The sequence below is a fragment of the Tamandua tetradactyla genome, chromosome 13 (genome assembly GCF_023851605.1).
Source record: "Tamandua tetradactyla isolate mTamTet1 chromosome 13, mTamTet1.pri, whole genome shotgun sequence".
In the NCBI taxonomy this organism is placed as follows: Eukaryota; Metazoa; Chordata; class Mammalia; order Pilosa; family Myrmecophagidae; genus Tamandua; species Tamandua tetradactyla.
Genome location: NC_135339.1, coordinates 41,835,998 through 41,856,960, shown reverse-complemented (window position 1 = coordinate 41,856,960; position 20,963 = coordinate 41,835,998). Strand labels below are relative to the sequence as shown.

Below are 20,963 nucleotides of genomic sequence, written 5' to 3'. Positions count from 1 at the left end.
AAATAATCATACACTTTACTGAAAATTATCTTACTATTTTATATAGAGGTTCCATGTGAAGAATTGCTCTGAAAAAGCACTGCTCTGTAATAGTAGGATTTGGTAAAATAACCACCCAATTATACACTGTTAACTGCATTATAGAAACAAATAGAAAGGGCTCTGTAAAGAATATTTAAGCTATCAGAAGAAGGAGCAAAAAATTCGAACTATGCTGAAATAACAGGCTAAATAGAATATGCTCTTCACAATTTGTTCATTTTATAGATAAAAAAAATCTTTTAGAACTACTGCTAGGAGGCAGGTAAGTATAAGGCCAAAAGCAAAAGAAAAAAAAAATTTTTGGTTTGAAGTTACCACGCGGATGGAGATTTCAAGGCTGCTCTACGTAAGGGAAAGTTGCCAGCTCCAAAAGCTGGAGGCACCAGTCAATGTAGGGAACTCGCAGAAGTAAAGGAAAAATGCAGTTCGAATTTCTTTAACAAAACCATGTTTTCAAACTAACTTTAATTTATGCATAAGAGGACCATTACACTTGTTCTTTTAAAAAGGAAACTTCTTAATTGGATCTAAATCATTCATTATTCACTGTGATACAGGTTTTATACCCTTAGTTCCATGTGATTATTCACATGTTCCGCTGAAGGAAAGGGCAAAAGACTATTCTAATGACAGCTTGGCTTGGACTCACTGGTTTTTATTTCACTTTAACTTCCAATCACAGTTTCAAAGGGTGTTAAAGCTTGAGGAGATAACATACTGGTATTTGGTAAAGAACAAGTACAAGTAATTTCAAGTTGCTGAAGCTTCCATTAAATACAACAAGCTATTTCAAACTGATGTTATTTAAATAAAGGGATAAGAGTTTTCTATTGTATTTAAAAGCTTAAAAGGTAATGTTCAGAACCCAACCTACTGAATGTTGTGATTAGACATGTATTTTGACAGTGATCACTGAAGGCTCAATTATGTCCCCAAAACTGAACATGCACATCATCAAAACATCTAACGATCTGAGTGTTTATGGGGTAACAACAATCCACACACTGAACAGTTTGACAGAATTCTGTCACTGTGACATCTCAATGGAACATTTGGGTGGCTGTCTAATGCACCTGAACTCAACATGGTATTTTAGCTAAAAGTAGTGAAATTGTATGTAAGCACTTCAAGCACATTACCAAAGGAGAAAATATTCTTGAATAATAACATGCATATTTGTAGAATCAAGAATCCCAGAGCTTGAAGGACTATATGAGCTCATGAAAATCAGGACCTGCATATTATTGATTTGGGACTGAGATTGAGAAATTACAAAAGGCTAATCCCAGATTAAACAGCTAGTAAAAGATAGAGCTGAGCCAGAATTCAATGCACCAAATTCAGAGTTTTGATATTATTTCTATCATGACAAAGTGCTTCCTGGAAATTAAAATTAAACATATGTCCTAAGTAACACATTGAAAAAAACAGGAATTTGGGGGATTGCCTGCATATAATCTTTTATTTTTCCATTCAGTATGTAAAATCTTATAAAAAGGAGAAAAGCTAAAGATAATGTAAGGAGGTTCTTATAACTCCTCTTATACTTAACTTTGATGCCATATCTAAAACCTGAAAAAAAGAGTAACTGAATTAAATTAATGAGACACATGAAAGGTCTCTGTTGAATTAATGAAACCAGCATCTGTCAAGTTACTAACACAGAAGGATGTGCTTTAGACTCTAGTGTGCAGAATGGGAAAATGCCATCAGTGACAGCAAACATATCAAACAGAAGTAAAAAAATCTTGTGATTTCATCCAAGGCCTGATAATTGATATGCTAGTAACCTAGTGTAATTCACCTCAACTCTTTGGTTTCATATAAGTCAACTCTTCACACATAATATATTGAACCAACTACCTAAATTTCATTATTGAATTAGCTAATCAGTGATGCTCTCAAACTATCAAGACACTTGCTGCTGTCTTCTGGTTGAGAAGGCTGATTCTACAACATCTTTACCCCCAAGGCTTTGGGCAAGGTCCTCTTGGAAACTCCAGACTGGGTTCTCTGGGTAATCCATGTCTAGTTTTCCCTGACATGCCCTCTTCTAGTTCCTCTTATTTCTATCTTAAGCCCTTAATAAAAATAACTCTTGATTCAACTACTCAAATTTCCAGAAGGGAGTGGATGACACTATACCCTTCTCTAGTTACCACCTCTGTCCCCAAGGTTTCTAGGCATCTGTGCATATTCTTACTAGTTTATGTGGGCCTTGCCGAGGCAGCACCTATAACAAGTGTAAGTGGACTCTCTATTACTTTTACACTTTAGAACATATATCCCTTCTTATAACAAGCAAATCTATTATTCAATTCCAACATTCAACTTTCAAACAGATATGATATGTATTAAACAAAAGTAATGGCTCGCTTCACTTGTACCCAAAGGATTTGGGGAAAACAAAATATAATGCCCAGTAGATATTTAGGAAGATTATTTGTGATAATGGTGACCATGATACTTAATTTTTCCTTCTGCTTTTCTGTATTTCTAGATTCACTGCAAACTAAATATCTTAATGAATCTGTGAAAATTCTACAAAGTCCCTAGCCCCGTTCTTCCCTGTTCTGAAGAAATTCCTTTCCAAGGTGCTCGAAGCTGAAGAGAAAAGACAGGCATTATTCAAAAGACAAGTATTGGTACAAGATTTAATCACTGAATATATTTCTAACCCCTTATTTATAAAAATCTTTTATGGCATGTAAACAAGGTATGCTATATATTGCTAGTCAAACAGGAAACATAAAAAAAAGAAAAAGAAAAAGAAAAAAACATTTTTGAAACTTGTATTATTATTTAAAGTTTTAACTTCAAAGTGTCAAATATATAGCATTTACAGTCAGAAAGTATATGGGGAATTCAATCTCTGAGCAGACATTATCTAAAATAGGGGTATTTCTTTCACTGAACTCATCTCTAAAAGAGAGACCAGCAAACAGAGGGAGCCATTCTTTTAAGGGATAGTAATGAATTCAAACATATTCATTAATTTTATAGCAGCTCTTTCTATTTCAGAGTGAAACATAAAAAGGACTATCTTATTGCAAAGAACACCAAGTCGCTATCTAGATACTTGATGAGAAGAAATTTGTTCTACTGTTTTAAATGCATGGGTGATAAAGCAAGACTTAGAAATATTTTTGTTAGACAGTTTCATTCTGATAGTATCTTCTGTAACAGAAATGACCTATAGTAAAAGAATTCAAAATATCCTCTCTTTGGAAGGTGATTTCCACTTAAATCCAAACACTATTTTAAAGAGCACCTTACTATGACTGAATTCAAATGACCTTTGGAAGAAATAATACTTTTCTACTGATGTTAAAACTTTGGTAATTTACTTTTTATTAAAGTGGTTTGCTCCCTGTTCATGTACGATCAACCCTCAACCACTGGTGTTTAAATGAACCAGAGAGCTTGATATGTTTAAGAATACTTCTAGGAGAATTCTATATTAAACAAATTATTTAAGGACAATATTACTACATTAGTCATACTAATTAATTTGACACCCAATGTCACCCTGTTAGGAAAGTGAATTGCTGTCCTTCAATACCACTTAATTGAAATATATAATATGCCTTATACAAATAACAGCAACCCATTCCTTTCAAAGTAAGATAAAATACTTTTCTTTTTACAGAAATCCCTCATCATGGCTTTGGATCCATATTCTAATATATTTTTAACTGTTTTAATTCAAAATGATTATTAGATAATTGGTTCATTACTTGGAAATTACTAAAATATCAGATCCCTACCAATACCTTATATTGTAATTAACTCAGCTGGAATGAATAATAAAACATACAGAACATTTTAAAAATAGAAGACATAAATGTGAACATTCAAATGATTGCATAGTTGGAAAGCTTTTAATGCAAATCTTTAAAGGCAGAAAGTATAGTGGGAAAGTTTCATGTATTTGACATAAAAAAGACACATAATGACATTTTTGGAGGCAATATTTATAATACTGAAAAACTGATACCACAGTAGGACAGGGTAGGAAGCACAAGGTGGCATGGTGACAAAATGTGCAGTTGGCGTGCCCTATCTGAAGAAAACGAGCTTCTCCACCTCAGTCCATCACTGCCATGCACAAAGTTACCCTACTATTTCTAAATCTTCCACATTTTCAAAAGGAGCAGAAAATCCAGTTTTTAAGGTAAAAATCTTCAAATTCCAAATAGTGGCAGTTAGACCAACCTTAAAAAATTGTGAACAACAACAACCAAATACATCGGTGGACCTAATTCAGCCTGATGCCAGTTTCAGCATTTAATAAAATGGAACTGCATAAAGCATCAACATAGCCATCATATATTAGAAGATACTGGCGTAAAAATGTTAACTAAATTTCTAAAAAGTTACCTATGAAGAGGCATGATACAATAGTAACTTAAAAAAAAAATTAGATAGAAGAATTACAGGCCACTGAGAAATTAGCACTATCTTTTGTTGGTTGAATTAAAAGCACATTTTTTTCCTTTTCTGTATTTTCCAAGTTTTCATTATTGAGAATGTATTAGTTTGACATTTAAAACAGTGGCATTCTGTTGACATAGGCGTTTGTTTTGAGAAGTGAGAATCATGAAAACAAAATCCCACCTAGCAGTCCATTAGCAGGTAGCAAGGATGTTTCGATCAGAGAATGGGAAGATGGTGGCCATGATAAGCAGCTGTGACACTGCTAACAAACACTGAGGTAACTTAGGAAGCATGAGCTGCACCTAATGAAGTATGGTTAGAAGAAAATGGTCAGAGCACAGAATAGTAATTTTGTATGATAGCTGTTTCTTGCATTAGCAAGATATTGCAAGGAAGCGATGAGCTTGGAAATAAGTTGCCAGTTTGCTAGCAAGAAAGAAATGGAATATATTCCACAAGATTGTCATCTGAGAAGTATCTCTCATCTTTTTTTCTTTCTACAAAGTGTGTTCAGTTTAGTTATCCTATCCCTGTTCCACATAACTGTCTCAGTGTGCAGTACAGCAGATAGATATTTTTATATTTTCTAGATCAAGAGGAGTATATATAGGACCTCATGTAAAGACAAGGCTATAAAATATTTACATTAATAATACTTCTGTTGTGAAATGCCATGATCACTACAATTACTGCAAGCAACAAAAGACTCTGAGGATATATGTGGTGAGTTTACTAAAGACCGATAATGTGCCCAGACTTTAACTGTTGAGAACCTACTCAAAATTCAATGACCAGTTCCGCAGACCAATGAGTGCCAGTCAACTTCTAGCATCAAATGTCAGATGTAACCTGACAGCATGGCAATCCACTGCATTTGCATTTTTTTCTAACAATTAGTGCACATATACCCAGAGAAGTGTTATTGATTCCATATTGTGTTCAAGTGAAATTGTCTAATAAATAATTCTCTGGTGCTCTTTCTTTCTTTCTTATCCTCTTAATTATCTGTCTGATAATGATCATTTAAATTGGTAAAACTCTGATTACATTACATTCTTCAGTCCTGAGTGACATTTGGGTTAAGACTGGCTTTATTTCTAAGGCTAAAGACTTAATCTGAGAGATATCTTTCATAGTAATCAGCTTTTAGAACTGAACACAATTCCAAGACTAATTTTCCATCTAAACTTGCAAGTCAATTTTATGGTAATTTTTATTTGATACTACTGTGTAGTATAGAAGCATGAAAGACACTGTTTTGCTCTAGAAGCATGAAAGACACTGTTTTGCTCTAGAAATAAAGGAAAAAAGGAAACTATGAACATACTGCAATTTTAAGTGCAAAGCTAATGAAGTCAGGATAGTACGTAGAGTCCTTATAAAAGGAAATACAATTATTTCTAATATTTATACTTTCATTTCAGATCATTTTTCACAAGTATAATAATGGAGAATAAATACAATTTGGGAAAAAGCCTTTTCTTTAATTGTAGCAACTCAAAGCAACAGAAATGCTGAATACTAGGATATCTGGCTCCCTATGCTACTTTTTTTCTATTGCTCTGCTTGTTTTAGCTTTTCTTTATTTAATTGAACTAATCATTCACAAGGAAAAATTAATTTAGATGAAACTTTCTCAGGTATCCTCTCGCAGGATTTAAGGCAGATATTATTTGTATATAGGTTTTTATCTGTAAATCTCTTTTCCTGCCTGACACTGCATAACTTAACATTAACAATGTTTCTACATTTTTATTTAAATAAATAAAAACATATATTTTTCCTTTTCAAGATCATGAAAAATCTTTTGTTTATATGAAAACAACTTGTATACACATGAAAGCTATCAAGCATGGGGTACAAGGGTAGTTCAGTGGTAAAATCCTCGCCTGCCATGCAGGAGACCTGGGTTCGAATTCTGGTCCATGCACTTCACAAACACACACACAAATGAAAAACAAAACAAACAAAAAAACAGCAAATGGTGCTGCAATAAGAGGATACTCACATGGAAAAAGAATTACATGTGACCCCTTCCATACAACATACCAAAAAAAACAGAAGGCTAACATGCAATCATATCAACTTTTATACTTTTCTACTGTACTTCTCTGAAATGCCTGTTTAAAATATTTACCTTTAAAGAGCCTGAACTGTGTGTCAAGCTCTACAATAAGCATTCTACTTGAATTATCTCACTAAATTCTGGCAATCATCATGAGGTAGTATTAGTGGGGAAACTAAGGCACAGAAGCTTGAAGAAAAATGCCGTCTCACAGCACTTTAACATTGCAGCCTGGAAGCTCAAAAATCAACTGTTAACAGCTATTTTGTGCTGACATAAAAAGGCCCAGAGAAAGCAAACATAGGGAAATCAAAGCTCGGATATAAAGAATACTATTTGCTCTCCAATATCCCAGTCTAGACAAATACACTTAAGTAAAATACGCCTATGTATGATGACAAAAGAATCAGAAAGAATTCCTTATACAGCTTATAAAACAGAAGGAGCTCAATAGAATTTGGAATTAAATTAAAAATTAAATACATACACACACAAATAACAAAAGCATGATTGTAAATATATTCTGACAACACTGTGCAGGTAACACTTTGTTTTCTGAAAAACTACCTTGCAAAAAAGGCCAATATGTATGTCAATATATCAGACCTAGTATTCCCAATGACTTGAACGATAAAAGTAGGGATTTACTCCTTTGGCAATGGAAAAAAATAAAAGCATCAAATAGTAATACATTAACCTTCTGAGAATGTAAAATATAGACTAACAAATTAAAGCAACAATAGGACATTTTGTAACGTAATAATATAGGAAGACTGTGACAGAATAGTAAATCCATAAAGTGAAATGGGTGCTAGGAATTACAAATCACATTCTGCAGAATGTGAAATCAGTAAGGAGAATCAAAAGTCTTGAAATTATGGCTGACGGCATTTATTTGACATACAAGAAAGAGCCCTTACATAGTAGGATCAAAGAATACAGTATCTGGAGCCAGACCGCATTAGTTTAATCCACATTCTTCCTAACTGGGTAACTTTGAACAAGTGTTTTAATCTTTCTGAGTCTATATTTTCTTACCTGTTAAATGAGGAAAATAACCAGGCTTTAAACGTTATGAATTTATAAGGATTAAATGAGTTAACAGTTGTGAAATAGTTAGAATAATATCTGGCATAAAATAATTGCTACACACTGATTATTATTATTTTGTTTATCTAACATTTTCCAAATTTTCTAGTCTAAGCATGTAATTAGCATGTGAAGTTAAAAATATTATATGTATATCAAATTTTTAAAAATATGTTTTTGAATTACTTATCACATAGAAAAAATACATTTTTCCATAAGAAGAAAATAATAAAATATGGAAGTCATAGTTAATACTAATTATATAAATATTACAATGCACATAATTTAATTATTTAAAACTCATTACATTAGGTTTTCATAGCCAATTATAATTGATTAATTAAATTTTGCCTGTATTAGTTAGTCTCCATTCTTAAAAGTACAGTGAGTCTGTGGTATTAATTGTGACCTAACCTTAGGTATTGACATGTTCATTAACAAAAATTTTTGTTCAGGTCTAAAACGGGGACAAGAGTTCACGAGTAAACTTCCAGCTTTGAGGATATTTACTGATCTTCCAAATAGGGGGAAAAAAAGATTAAGGTATGGTCCAGACAAATTTTAAATACCAACAGAAATACTCTCCTGGATTTCAGTACACACCACATAGTCCACAATTATGTAGGAAGCCTGAGAATTGTGAACAATCTTTTACAATATTATTTTTATTTGCATTTGTATCTGTGTACATCTGCATAGAGATAATTTTTATAGTTCTGGTTACAATAACATGAAATCAATTTATATTCACTTATAACATCACCAAATGATCAGCAAGTATACACATCTATAGAGATTTTAAATGTACTCTTCCTTTCTTAGTTATTATATATTTCAGTATCTTAGAGAAAATCAATACCCAGTAGGCATGAAGTGCATTTTAGTTAGTATGGTGATTATTATTTTTAGTTATTGCAATTTTCAGAATTTTAGAAAATGGAAATCAATAATTCTGAGAGTCACATTTGGATATTTACATCCTAGAGACACAATTTTATTTTCAATTAGTCAATGCACTACAGAGCCAGTAAATATAACATAATTTAATCATGACTTTCTCCCGTATAGTGGTACTCATATAAAAATACTTTTCAAAATATAATGTCAACTTGTAAACATTAGTAAATTGTGTATCATTTAATTACTGCCTTTTTACCAGCAACTAAAAATTGTCAATAATTTTCAGGCAAAAGGCAATCTATTAAATTTTGTTTTTAATTAGATACAATATAATTTAAATTTAAAAATAAATATTAACATAACATTTTTTTTACCATAGTCTTTCCAAATTAGTATGATCAGGTGATCCATTGAAAAGTGCTAATTTTGTATAGAAAACAACTTAACTGAAAACCCTGAGATTAGGTTCCCTGTTCTATTACATAGTTGCAGCTAATAAATACATAATTTATCAGTGGTAAAGTAATTAACATATTATTTTTTCAACTGCAAAAAATTGCCAGGCTTTAACAACTATAACATTTAAAAATACAGTTGCTTAAAATATAATATATATTGAAAAATATAATGTAGATTGAAAAATGTATAGTGGTATCAGCTCAAATTTATACATACACCATATATCACAGCTATAAGTTGGTTTAATAATTCTAAATGTTGTTTATCATTTAAGACCCCTTTTTAAATAATGTAAACTGCTACACTAATGCTAACTTAATACATAATACACTTTTAAAAAATTGTTCTGAATGATACATATTATGTTAGGATTTCAAATTTATTTTTAAAACATCAATTAGGGTCCATTTTATAATCAAGTTATTAAATCACAACATTGGTGAATTCAACTTTTTTTTCACATATAAACATATTGAAATCTACGAGACTATGCACTATAAATAGCAATTTGATAACTATTTATATATTTTAGCAAAGAAAAACAAAATAAGCAAAAAGACATTAAGTGACTTTGGCAAATCTATTTATTGTTAGTTGGTCTTTTTAAATGTCCTTTTTCAAGAATTTTTAAATAAGCCCATAGAATTGGATTATTTAATAATTAATCATTCATAAAATTCTGTTCTTAACAGCAATGGGGAAAGGAATTGAGAGTGGAAAGGGGGGAAGTGGTCATTAGAAAAAGTTCAATAAAAGTAGGAGAAAATTCTAAGATGTGTGTGTACATATATAAAATTTGCTTATTTGTAGTATATATGAAGAAACAATATGAGAAAATAACTTTGAGAGCCCTGTTTTGCACCATTCAAAATCAAATACATGAAGTAGAAACTAACAGTTAAATTTCATTCCTCTTCCTTTCTTCACTCCTAAAAGGAATTCAACAGTGAAAAAGAGGTGGGAAGTTAACTGAATAGTTCATAAATAGGAATTGTAGGAAAGCGAGAAAACCTAAAGTCACATAAATCATTTCTAATGTTTTATTCATCTTTAAAGTATAAGCCAGTATATCTATTTTACTCTTTTTATGCAGTTGTAGTATGCAGTCCAGAACTATCGCCGCGTAAGAGTGTTTTATATAATTTGTAAGACATTTTATTTAAATTATATGGCTGGCCAACCACAGCCGTTTTGCTCTACAAGTAACCAAAAAGATATATTCTTCGAAGACTATTATGTTACCAAGTTTCACGAATTAAGGAAAAAAATAGAATTTCACCAGCAACTGGGCTTTTAAATGGTATTACATAAAGCAATTTCTCAAATTCTCTGGCAAAAGAAGAACCACCAAGACATAGGTTGGCAATATCCCCCTTCTACTTCCAAAGACAATAGGGACTTAATGCAGGCACCACGACATGTCCTGTCTCTTGGACTTCTGCTATCATAGTTCTAGCTTCGAGTCTGATCCCACTCATAAAATATGCCAGACTGGCAAAGCAAAAGAAAGGATCTAACAGGTGGTCCACCTTTCTGATTTATCTCTGGTCCCTCAATCCCACCTTCTGTTCTCCAAAGTTATTCATCTAACATCCAGAATCTGAGTTCTAAACTCAAGTTCTTATTCCTTGTTTGTAACTGAAGTAAGTCTTTGGGTACGCACTGGGGCTCCAAACAAAAGTCAAATAACAGAGACTGGCATACATCTTCAGGTTGTAAAACTGACCTTACACACACTAGTGTCTAAGATTTGTGAGACTTTAAGTTTGAAGGGCTTTCTCTCTAAGGGCCTGAAAATGCCACAATGGAGATGTTTTAAGCTGTCTTCTATTGGTTCTCTTTTTGAATGTAAAACAATCATGTAGAGGAATCCATCATAGTACTAACTTAGTGTGAATGATTTTTTTTTCCATGTTGCATGGGTGAATAAATGTGTGCAAATGGTGTACATGGAAGAGGAGTCATTCTGATTTTATACTATTATGAACACAGGACAGAGCTTAAAGTATATATAACATTACAGTTAATAGATGTGTCTGTATATAGGCATAATCCTTTCTTTATGTTGTATATGTAATTTCTTTGGGTGTTGACATCATCTATAGATATTACGTGATTAATTTCATATCACAGAGGAGGGGAGAGGAGAAAAAAGATAGGAGTCATAGCTTCTAAGTTCTCTTGTAGGAAACCACTTTTGAAAAGGACATCCTTGGCAATAATGGGCACTCAGTCCTTCCAATAGGTAGTGAACACAAGTTTTGAAAAACTGTCAGGAAATTTATCACTAGATAAAAATCAAATGTTCCCATTGGTACAGATGTAGCTAAAGATAGTTCAAGGATAAAATCACTGACAATTTTATTCATCACAATAGCGCCACCATGTGGGCTACTCACTCCCTTAAACCCTCATAGGAGGGACTCTATGGCATAAAAAAGGGTTTCTAGATCTCCAAAGCAAGAGTGTATATATCTTTGTATATAGAAACAGATTGTCTTTTCTATTAGTGATTCCTTTATTTTATAAAAATGTTGCTTGAACTAGGGCAGGAACGCTGCAGACTTTTTGCACTATGTTTCACCTCAACATATCGATCATAATATCTGTGATTTGGGATGAATATAAAGCAGAAAACATAGGTTAGATTACTTTCCTAGGATTAAACTAATTTTTTGGTTTCCTTCCCAGGTATCTAACTTCTCAAAATGCCACCAATCAAACACCTAAAAGACTGTTGGAGTCTCAACAATAACAAAGACGAATACAAAACTCAAAAGTAAGTTTATAATTCATAGTAACCAGTGCCATGTTTTAGTTAAAAGGACATATTTCACTAAAACATGCAAAATGCATTGGTTTAATTTTAACATGCACATATTTTAAAATAGTATCAACCAATAATTTGACACAGCATAAAACAATCTGGGAAATCCAGCAGACTAAATTGTGTGGGGTATGTGTGTGATTTTAAATAAGCAAATACTTCTTCTTTTATTTGTGTGTGATGCTCTATTGTTATTGCACAAACTGTGTAAATAACAAAGAGGTCTAAATGCTTCCAATTGCAAAAGCCAGTCTGTATAAGTAGAGTTGTATGAGAAAACACTGTTTAAAAAATAATAATTGAGAACTTTAATGCCCAGATTGTCAATGAACATTATAGAGATTGAAGTTCATATTAATAAATGGCAAACATTGTTTGACTGGAATAAGTGGGAAAAGCTAGGAATTTCTTGGAATATCTACTGCTGAAAAATAAAAACAAATAAAGAAATGACCATTTTCCCCATTGCGTTCACAACTTCACCAATAATTTTCCACACTCATATTATCTTTGTGAACTTTTATTAACTGGAATAAAGAGATGTAAAAGAAAAACTTGATTGTAGAATTTTAAGTTTTAATTTATCTGTGTATAACTTCATCTAAGCTACCTGAATTTCTATGCACTATTAGGAAAAGAAAAATACATAAAATATGAAATAAATACATTAACTTTTTTTTAAAGTATTTTCTCTCTAGTTAGGAAGCCATCATCTTAATTTTTAGTCAAAGCTGTAAACTAGCCAAACCCATCAGCATATTGTTTTGCTTAGTGTTTTTTAACTTAAGATCTCAATTATCTTGAAACATTCATATCACCTTAATGGTGCCTCCCTATTTTAAGTCTTAAACTGCCATAATTCAGCACTGCAAATATACAAATTATAAAAGTTTGGTGTTTCAGACTAACCATTTCCTAACAGGACAGAGATAGCAATAATAATTGCATCACTAATGGAAAACAAGGATAATTCAAGGAGATAACAAATACTAGGAAAAGTTTTCAGATTAATTTACTTGTGTGACACCTCCCTCAATAAAGCAGATTCATAAACACTAGGCTTGAGTTTTTCACAGGATAATTATTGAACTAGAAGAATGGAAATCATCCTGTGGTATTAAACTCATGCAGCTAATTGTCCCTTTGTAAATCAGTTTCTCAGATGCCAGGGATCATAAATCTAAATTGTTATGCATCCCCTGGTACTGTTTAATGCATTCTAAAATTGGAGGAAAATTGTTCTAGACCCAAAGACTAAAAACTTTTTTTTGAAAGTCAATGATTAGAAATGAGAGCTGTTTATTTTCTTGGAATTCTCAATTCTCTTTAAAGCATTTACCAAAAAAAAAAGAGCCTGCCTTCTGAGATAAAACTACACAAAATACACTGTCAAAGATTGAATATATTTCAATCCAGGGCAACCCCAACTCAGAGCTGCCGTGTGAGAAAGAACATATGAGTGATAGAGTCAATAACACAGAGGGAGATAAAAAGGCCCAGACTGGAAGCTTCAAGTGTTTAGGAGGAGGGCCAAGAAAAATAAACAAACAAGACAAAATCCAGTTCTAGATTCTACTACTTATGCACAGCATACTTTGCAGAACAGTATACGGTACTGTTCATTGAGGTCAGATGTTGGATCTTTTCAGCCTTGCTTTACAGGGCATCCTGGAATCTACAGTTCACATGTGTGAAGAAGTGAAAAAATGTATCCAACATTATTCTAGTCCCACAAATGAGATCAGAAATGAAATGTAACAGCAGTCTCTCTACAGAGCCAAGTATAGAAAGCTCCGAATACTAACTGGTTCATTTATTTCACTGATTACCATATGCAGATATGAAATTCCAGGCACTGATTTTCAATAAACTACCCACTTAAAGTTAACTTGCTTTTTTGTTTTTGTCTATGCAGCCACATTCTCACCACGTAAATTTCAATTTTGTTTTTTTTTATTTCCCCAGAGTTCACAAATATCATTTGCCAAAAAAATCAAGGGCTATTTTTATCACCTCATATATTTCCTGTTATTAGGTAATGTACAACAATTAGGGAGCATTCATACACACTATATCCAAAATCATACCATGCACACCAAATATTAACTCAACTCGACATCAAATTACCTTTCTCAAGTAAAAAGGACCATACATTTAAATTAAAACTTCAGGCAAGGCTGGAAACAGCAAAATATTTTATCATCCTTGCAGTTTGTAAAGTGTTTCATTCTCTTTACTCTCACATGGTTTGTCACTTGGGAGAGGCGGGGGAGAGGGAGAGGGAGAGGGTGAGAGAGAGAGAGAGACAGAGAGAGAGCGACGGAGGGGGGGGGGGAAGAAGGAAGGAAGGAAGGAAGGAAGGAAAAAGAAAGCTGCAATGTCCTTCATACGCTACATTTTAAAATAGTAGGGGGTGAGGCACCACCCAGGTTTGCACATAAGGAAGCAAGCCACGTCTCTATGCATTACATTATGTGGACCATAAGAAAACTTGTATGGGGAAAAGTTCAGGGTAAAATAAAGATGATTTCCAGGCTGCTATTGACACTGACACTTATTTCCCATAATTCTCACCCACAGGAAACACATCCTTTAAGAAACTGAAGCAAATCAACTTAGACATTCTTAAGATCTGCCAGCTATCAACTTCATGGGGAAGCTCACGTATGCCCAATATGACCAAATGTAAGGACCGAAGCATTCGGGCGATGAGCCATAGAGATACAGTCCATATCGGGGTGGTGATGGGGGTGGTGGCGTGGGTTTGGTTATTCCTGAGCCTGAATCCGAAAAGACCGGTGCGACGAGGGAGAGAAGAATGCCTTGGCTCTATGAAACGAGACACCCTCTTGGAATCTGGGCTGAGCGCAAGATTCCCACCCCCTTGCCTACCTCGGGGCTCCAGTAAGCACACGCTGGCGTCCTCCCCTCCGTTCCTTCCGCAGCAACAGACGCACAGATCCCAGCAGCCTAGGAGACTGGGTCCCGCAGAGCGCTTCTGCGAAGTGATTCTCTCCACTAGTTACCAAACAAGAAGAGGGCAGAGATGCACAACCAGAATGATGATTAAAATCCAGTTGTCAAACACCAGAGTTCCGAGAGGTGCCGGCTCCTCTTCTGCGCCCTTACCCAATTCCGTTGCCTGCCAAAGGGTCACTCTGTGAGCCTCTGGCAGCGGCGACCGAGATTGGCGCGATCAGGCGGAGCCGAAGGGAAGGAGCTGTGCGCTCAGTTATCCACTCACCGCACAGAGAGGACTGGCAGAGACAGTGCAGGAGGAGAAGAATGGATTAAAAGAATATAATTTTTCGGGCAAGGGAGAAAAACTTTGATGTTGGAACCGCACTCACAGGACTGCGAAGAAACCAAAACAAGTTGCAGGTGCGGGGGCGGAGAGGCCGCTTTCACGAGCAGTTAGAAAATCACTCCCACCAAAAATAAGAGCGAGGAAGCTCCAAGCTCCTTGAGCGATTCCCGAGTGCACCTCGCAATCCTTGCTTCCGAATCCACCGGAAAAGCAGAGTATGAGAAGTCCTGTTGGTTCACGCCGGGGGCTCAAGTACCAAAAGCGCCTTTCCTTTGGAGAGGCTGGCGGGGACTCGATGCAAAGAGGACAGAGATAAACGCAGAGCCAGGAAGAGCGTGTAGAGCCCGAGATGCTTCTCCCTTCGGGCAAAGTGAGTGTTACAAAGTCTGTTCCCTCCTGCGCAGGGACAGAGACATTTAAGGGCCTGAATGGACGCCAGCACCAGAGGAGCTCCTGGGGTGAGCGCCAGGGCTCCCCGCCCAGCGGATTGCAGTGCACAGAAGACGAGCTGCTGCTGGTGCGGTTGAGGGTGGTTTCGGGGAGAAAACAGCGCTGGTGGCGCTGCGGAGCTTCACCCACTGGAGCCCATCATCGGCAACGGTTTACTGGTGGCATTTCTGCCGTAGGTGCGCCGCCGAATTGAACAGAGCCACAGCTGCGTGGAGAGGGTTCTGGCCACGCTGCGCGCGCGCGCACCCAATATTGTTTCACCAGGGCGCTCAACACCTGGCTTTCATGGAAATCACTTTCCGCATCTGGTTCTAGTTTGAATCAACATTCTGATTCGGGTCGCAAAGTTAGTTAAAATCCGCTGAGACGCCGTCCACATGCAAAGGATTAGACTTTCCGATCTTGAAATTCCAAACAAGGTAACATTCAATCTTCCCTTAAGCCCCCAAATGCCCACTGCCTAAATCAGAGTCACAATAAATGAAACGTGTTCAAATGACCCGTACTCGTTTCCTTGGTTGATTTTCATACATAACCATTAATAATTTAAAAGTCTTTACACAAGAAAGTACTATTTAATAAAGTAATATGTTACCTTAAGGGGCATTTTCCAAGGGTTTAATAACCATTTCCAGATTGGCGGTGAGGAATGTAATTCTCAAACTCAGAAATACGATGAAAAATGGATCTTGTCTTTCCTGTGTAAAATGACCAAATCTGTTTCCAACTAATTTTTATATATATATTTTTGCCAGGACAGTGATAAATCAGCCAGGTTTTTAGAGGTTAAAAAAACAAAAAATCAGATTTAAAGACGGATGGAAAAATAATCCACAACACAGGATCTGATTCCCGCGGTCCTTTGCTAAACTTCCCTTTAGGGGTAGTAAATTACCATCTGAGTACACTAATTAGGTGCCCTGGCTGCTCTGTGCTGGGGATCTTGAGACTTGCAGTGTAGAGGGCAGTGAAGAAGGGATAAAAGAATATAGAGACCCAAGACCAAAGGACATGGCAGATAACACACACACACATCCCTTTGTGCAGTCCCAACCTAACCAAGGTAGGTTTCGCTTGATTACAGTCACCTTTAACCCTTTTAAAAATGACATGAACACATTCCGCCAGAGAGCAGGCTCCATATTTGTTCCATGTCGCTCAACTGCCGGAATGAATTTATCCGCCCCCTCTAGCGGTCGTCCAAGGGAAACCCTTGGGAGTGTTTTTGTGTGTGTCTGTTTACGTGTCTCTGCGAGCGCGCGGGGAAGGGGGGGGGGGTTGTGGAAGGGAGAAGGGAAGCTGATCACCGACAGAATACAAATATCTGCCTGCTCTTCTGCGTCACTCCTTTCTGCTCCCGTCTAACAAAGTTCACGTGGAGGCTTTTATCTTACGTGCTTCTAAAGCTTGGTATTCCTCCTTCAATGGTGGTTCTGAGCTGGGAGGGTCTGACCAAAGTTTTTGGAGAAGGATTTCTTTAATAATGTTGACAACTTTGTAAAGTAGCAACAGCGCCAGAATTCTTGATATTTGTGAATACATCCAGCTTTTTCCCAAAAGAAAGTCAGAGCGAAGTTGGGAGACGGAGAAGACAAGAGGCACGGGGGTGGGGGAAGCAGAACTTTCAAGGACTTTAGAAAAGCGTCAGCAACAGGGATCAACTTTATTTTTTCAAATAAACAGGCTTTCACTGAAGCTTCCTAAGATCAGAGTTCTCTCACAATGCTTTTGGATTGTGGGGAAGGGGGATTCTTCCCAAGCAAGAATGCCTCCGTACGACTAGTCTGTGGTCCCTCTTCTCCTATCTCCACGACTTTTCTGGCTTTCTGGGCGGACAGTGACTTCAGGGACTATCGCTTGTGGCGGCTCAGGTGAGCACTGCCCGAACAAATCTTCTAGTTTTACAGGTGACTTCTCGCGCCCACACCTCCCGCCGCATCAGAGTAGCCGGAAGAAGGATGCGGCGGTGACTGGTTAATCGCGCTGGTTAGAATCATTCGGACATCTGTAGGAAGGCTGCATCCCAACCCGGTGGGGTCCGGATACGCATAAGGCACAAAGGTCGCACCCACGGGGCCCCCTTTGCAAGAACGGCCCCCTTGGCGTAAGATGCCGCCCTACTCGCAAGGTTCAGCTCAGCGCCCATCGGCGCCCATCGGCGCCCGTCTAGCCTCCTGCACAAAACCACTTTCTACGCTGAGCCGGTGGCCGGCTCTCAAGGAAGAACGACTCTTGCCAAGGCCGAATTGTTCCTGGTAGATTTTCTAGCTCGAAATGTTGGTCCCAGGGTGGCTCTGATGCAAAATGACGCTGAAAGGACCTCATGCTCTGTTGGCCCCACCCGAGGGTACGAGACCCGGCGATCGCCCGCAGCCGCCGAACAGAGGAGCCCTGGCGCCCCCTAGCCCTAGCTCGCTCGGTGCCCACAGCAACCCTCGGGACGGACACTCGGCACGGGCGTCCGATACAAGCGTCCGCGGTCAACCACCCGCAGCTCCCCCAGTCTGACAGAGCGAGCGGGCACCGGAAGACCACGAGAGAGCTAATACAGCAGGCAAGGGCCAGAGGGGCTGCCAAACGCCAGCGGAGAGCGCCCCCTGCACCGCCGGGAGTGCGGCGGCGTGCATCCCGAGCCGCTCCCCTCCCTTCCCCAGGGTCCCTCTCAGCGCTCCGCCTCCAAGCTGATGTAAAGATGGAGAAGCTCAGCTGAAACTCCTGGGGAAGCGAGGGGGCTGGACACGCCGGCTGCTCGAGGTTTTCCCGGCCCCATTTTCCTCTCGGGAGACCTGCTTTCCGCAGCCGAATGGCTCCGCAGCCGAATGACTCGGTGGCTCCTCAATGTTCCTATGAATCTGACCCGGATTTACTTGTGTCCCTGCCCTAGGTAACAGCAGATCTTAGAGAGGGTGGTACAATTGGTCTTAGAGAGGGTGGCACAGCTGGCGGACCCTATCGCGGAGTGAGCAAGAGCTCTCTCAATCCAGGCCTCATAGGATCGCATCTCTAAAAAAGTGAAGAAATAAACTTCCCTTGAATAGTCCCAGAAGGATCAATTTACTCTGATTACAGTGATCAATAAGAGCAAAGAAGGCTTCCCTAACCCAGCATGCGCTCCACCCTCCAAGACGTACGTGTACGTGCGCAGGTACTCTGACAAGTCAAAGCAGATTGTAGAGTTGAACAGACGAGCAGTTATTTTGCTTCTCTCAGTTCCTCCCCTGTTTTTATTGTATAGGTCCTTTCCCTAAAACTGGTCTAGACGTCTGTTACTACCGACAGGCGCCATGTATTTTATCATCAACAGTCTTTCAGGTAGAAAGAGTGTATGTTTCCTACTATGTAGGCTACTGATTAAGGCTTACAGTGTAGAGCTACCTTGTACAATATGGAGGCCGCTAGCCACCCTGAGCTCAAGCTCCCTGGGAAACTTAGACCAAAGTGAAATGTGTTTTAAGTGTAAGATGCACCCCTGATTTCAAAGACTTAGCTTGAAAACAAAGAGTTTCCCATTAATAATGTACCGTTAATAACATTTATGTTGATTGCATATAGAAATGATATTTGAATACATTCGTTTAAAATAGCTTATAAAAATTTAGTTTAAGTGGCTTCTAGAAAACGTTGACTTACATATACACGTCAATTATTGGACAAGGCTGATTTAGAGCTTTTAAAAAGCCATTAAATAAAATTATATAAATTAATAGCAAGCTAATTAGTATATTTTCTTTTCTGCCCTGAACTAGTGACTATTCACGCTAGTGTTATAAATATGAGTTACATTACTAATATAAATATTGACTAATTTGATTCAATATGCATGCTAGTACCTAGTACTGAATTTCCAATTATTAAAACTTGGGTTTGTTATAGAAAATTATCTTAAGGCACCCATAATATTTTAATAAAATTACTATCTTTAGTATAAGCCTGCAATATTTGTTTTATGTTTATAAATGAGTATTTGAACAGATTTAAATTATAACACTTGGACATCCAAAAGGCTAAAGATATTGTTAGTATAAATACATTTTATACATTAAACTATTACCTTTTCTCAAAGATGGCTTTCATACTTCTGCATATAACAAGTGAGAAAATCTGTAATATATGAGTATTTCTGATAATTCAAGGTTTTTTCTAGTTCCATATTAACTAGAAAATTATCCCCTTGGACAAGTCACAGTATATTTCAAAACATTATTTGGCTTATTACTGACATTTTAATTGTAATAATCTCATGTATTTTTAATTATTAAAGTTAAACATGTTTCATATACTAGGGGAAGCAATATACTGATATAATAGAGCATCTAATGCTTTAAAAATATTACATAGTGGCTGTAAAAAATTCTACTTATAAGAAGAAATATTTGCATTTAATTATTTTAACTGTAATGAAAGAATTTTAACCAAATGAACCTTTAAAAACGATAATCATTCATTTAATATAGGAAAATAAGTGAAATTTGTGTGTGTTGTATTGCAGGGTTATTTACATTAAACTTTCAATAGGATATTCTTTTATGTTTTTATTTATGCTACCTTCCCAGTTAAGTTCATACTGCAGCACTTTCAAACCCAAGTAGAATTGAAATATTCTTGAGTGGACAACCTTGCTTTCTCCCCAAGTAATTTTTTGGATGCTGATTTTACTTTTTCTTTTAAAACTAGGCTATAATATGTATATAAGTATAAAAAGATAATACTAATGTATATATTATTTTACTATATATATTACTTATATATTATTATTATGTATTATATAAGATTATATATTATATAAGATCATGTTATTTTAGGGTCCAAAATAATAAACAATTATGTATCCAATACTTATGTATATTTTGTAATTATACTGGGGGAGAAGTAGAAGAACATATTTGCAAAATATATCACTTCACATTAAATATGGCTGACCTTTTTTTTTTTTATTTAGCTTACAATATTCCATTTTAGAAATCCAGGTAAATTCTGATTCAGGTCGTAAACTATATTTGTGAGTTTGTATCTTTAAAATAATCTATTGGGATTATTTTTATTTTTATTTTTGTTTTTTGTTTTTGGATACATAATCCAGGAGTTGAACCTGTGTCTCTTGCCTGGAAGGATAGCATCCTACCACTGAACTACCCATGCACTTAAAATAATCTATTGGGATTATTTCTGCATTTAGTTTATGAAAACACAGGAACTCTTCATTAAAAACAATAAAGAGAGGGTGCACAGGTGGTTCAGAAAATAATATTTCTGGATGGCTTAAAAATTTATATTTCCTAAGATCCTTTTATTTATTTATTTATTTATTTATTTATTTATTTATTTATTTATTTATTTTGCATGGGCAGGAATCAAAACCAGGTCTCTGGCATAGCAGGCGAGAATTC

At 36.2% G+C, this 20,963-nt stretch overlaps 1 protein-coding gene across 1 annotated transcript in view; it reads right to left on the bottom strand.

Annotated features, from left to right (window-relative positions):
- The window catches only part of PCDH15 (protocadherin related 15), a 1,748,268-nt gene extending 1,732,478 nt beyond the window's left edge, over positions 1-15,790 (bottom strand). The window contains exon 1 of the mRNA XM_077125289.1: positions 14,712-15,790. The gene's annotated coding sequence lies outside the window, so the exon portion shown is untranslated. The remainder of the gene's footprint in view (positions 1-14,711) is intronic.
- Between the last annotated feature and the right edge of the window lie 5,173 nt (positions 15,791-20,963).